The 2,521-nt window shown below is 46.4% G+C and overlaps 1 long non-coding RNA gene across 3 annotated transcripts in view; it reads left to right on the top strand.

Moving 5' to 3' along the window:
• LOC113106992 (uncharacterized) overlaps positions 1-313 on the top strand; it is a 98,933-nt gene extending 98,620 nt beyond the window's left edge. For 2 of the 3 annotated variants that reach the window (XR_003292606.1, XR_003292604.1), the window contains one exon: positions 1-110. This exon is cut by the window's left edge and continues 258 nt beyond it. This is a non-coding gene — a long non-coding RNA (uncharacterized LOC113106992). Of the gene's footprint in view, positions 111-255 lie in introns of those variants that run through there. The other variant, XR_003292605.1, reaches the window with a different exon arrangement.
• The last annotated feature ends 2,208 nt before the right edge of the window (positions 314-2,521 follow it).

The raw sequence follows: 2,521 nt of genomic DNA, 5'->3' as shown, positions 1-2,521 counted from the left end.
GGCCAAAAGCATACTTGGAAAAGTGTCGTTTTGTTATTATTTATATACCAATGTAGTTTTTAATGTTTTATAATATTATTAGTTTTTCGTTTGCTATTTAGATTATTTATTTATTATTTATTTAATAATTTTATTTAGAATTGGTTATTATTGTTATTTCAGTTTCTTTCAGTGTTTATTTCTAGTTAGTAATTTTAGTGTCTTAACTTATTTCAGTTTGTAGCTAAGGCAACATTTCTCATTTTTGTCATCTAGTGTTTTGTATTTGTGGCGAGTGGGGCGGGGCAGAGAGGCGTGGGAACGAGGAGTGAGGCCAGGTGTAGTGATTGGAGATGAGCTGCACCTGAGCCCCACCGCCGTATTGAGTCCCACGTAGGAGATGGAAGGATATAAAACTGGAGCGACGACCGTGAAGGACGAGAGAGGACCAGGCCTGGGACATTATTTTATGTTTTGCTTTTATTTGTGCGCGTCAGTCGCTGTGAGGGGCTGACGCGCTGTTTTGTTTATTTATTTTCCAATTATTAAAATTATGTTTTGATTGTGCGCCGGTTCCCGCCTCCTTCTTCCGATGAGTATTGTTACATTGGTGCCGAAGCCCGGGAGAAGGAGGGACGCGCTGCTGAAGATCCCTCGCCGCTGTGGTGAATCCGCGGTGCCCTCGAGCAGGCGAGGTATGTGCCGCCAGGGACGCTGGAGGCGGTGGGCTGGAGCGAGTTGCCGGGGACGGGCGACCATGATATGGAGGGGCGGCTGCCGTCCGTGAGGGAGCGGAGGAGTCGGCGCCGTTCGCCAGGGGGCCGGAGCCTGCCTCCTCTGTGATGGAATCCGGAGGGGCAGGGAACGGGGGACTCCTGCCGCTGCCCAAAATCGGAGGAGCCGTCGCCGTCCACCGGGCGGCGGAGGAGTGTCGTGCCATCCGCCGAGGGCCGTCCAGTGCCACCGCCAGGCACCGCGGAGGAGATCACCCAGCCGGTGGAGGGCCGAGCAGCAGTGCGTCTGGGAACCGGATTTTTTTTTTTCCTCTCTCCCCTCTCTCGTCCTTGTCGCTCCTCCTTCCATCTCCTTTTCTCTCGCCTCGTCTGTCCTACCCCCAGGTTCCTGCAGGTCCCCGTGAGCGGTCCCCCCCGGAGGAAGGGGGGGGGGGATGAGTAGAGCACAGTCTCGAGGGTACCCCCCCGGCCTGCGAGGGGCGATGGGGGTATGTGGCGAGTGGGGCGGGGCAGAGAGGCGTGGGAACGAGGAGTGAGGCCAGGTGTAGTGATTGGAGATGAGCTGCACCTGAGCCCCACCGCCGTATTGAGTCCCACGTAAGAGATGGAAGAATATAAAACTGGAGCGACGACCGTGAAGGACGAGAGAGGACCAGGCCTGGGACATTATTTTATGTTTTGCTTTTATTTGTGCGCGTCAGTCGCCGTGAGGGGCTGACGCGCTGTTTTGTTTATTTATTTTCCAATTATTAAAATTATGTTTTGATTGTGCGCCGGTTCCCGCCTCCTTCTTCCGATGAGTATTGTTACAGTATTTTATCAGCTTTATTTAGAATTAACAATTTTATTTTAGTAGACCTGTGTGTTCATAATTATGACAATATTTAAATAGATAAAAAATACCAGTTGGCAATATCAATCATAATGAGCTTTTTTCAACAGCTCATTCAAAAAATGCTGCATGTCATACTGTATATTAAAAATACTTTGCCACTTCGTGTGTTTTAATCAATTGCTATCTGATTGGATATGCATATTCTATTTACACTTGGCTACATAAATGTGTCTCCGTGGAACAGATATTAATACAACCTTCCCACACTATTTGCAAATATAACACTTCCGTGATGATGCTAATGCTGGGCAACAAAATTATTTGATAAAGGGATCATATGATGCAATTTCAAGTTGTCCATTCTCTTTGGAGTATTACAAGTTGTTCGTGAATAGATAAGATCCTTAAAGATGCAAAGACTAAAATCTCAAACCCAAAGAGATGTTCTTTATAAATGTCTACGCCCTCCTAAAACGCTTCGTTTAAACATGCCCCACATGTCTACGTCACTGTGTAGGAAAATGTTAATAATGACGCCAAAAAGAGTGTGACATGCATTCGTACAAGAGTTGCAAAAATCGTATGAATTTGTACGAATGACCTACACCTAACCTCGCCCCTAAACCTAACCGACACAAGGGTTTAGACAAACTGAATAAAATCATAGGAGTGAGGTTGTACAAATTATTAGCCACCTCGTAAAATACGTATAAATTGGTCGTGAGACAGCGTTGTGTATCGATATAAAAAAAAAACGAGGGATCTGAGAATACAGGACTCTGGGTGCGGGACTGTAGATGCAGCAGGCTCAGGCTCCGAGTCTGCAGCTTCATAATATTGCACGCTTGAAGTATTCAGCCAATCACAAGTCACTAGATAGCTGGCTAATCATAATGATGTGCTTTGTAAAAATAGACACGTTTCAGAAAGGCAGAGCAGAGAGGAGCAACAATACTGTACAGTATGTGGAACA

The sequence above is a fragment of the Carassius auratus genome, chromosome 8, assembly GCF_003368295.1.
Source record: "Carassius auratus strain Wakin chromosome 8, ASM336829v1, whole genome shotgun sequence".
Classification (NCBI taxonomy): domain Eukaryota; kingdom Metazoa; phylum Chordata; class Actinopteri; order Cypriniformes; family Cyprinidae; genus Carassius; species Carassius auratus.
The sequence above is the reverse complement of the archived record's forward strand: the minus strand, read 5'-3'. Positions and strand labels throughout refer to the sequence as shown.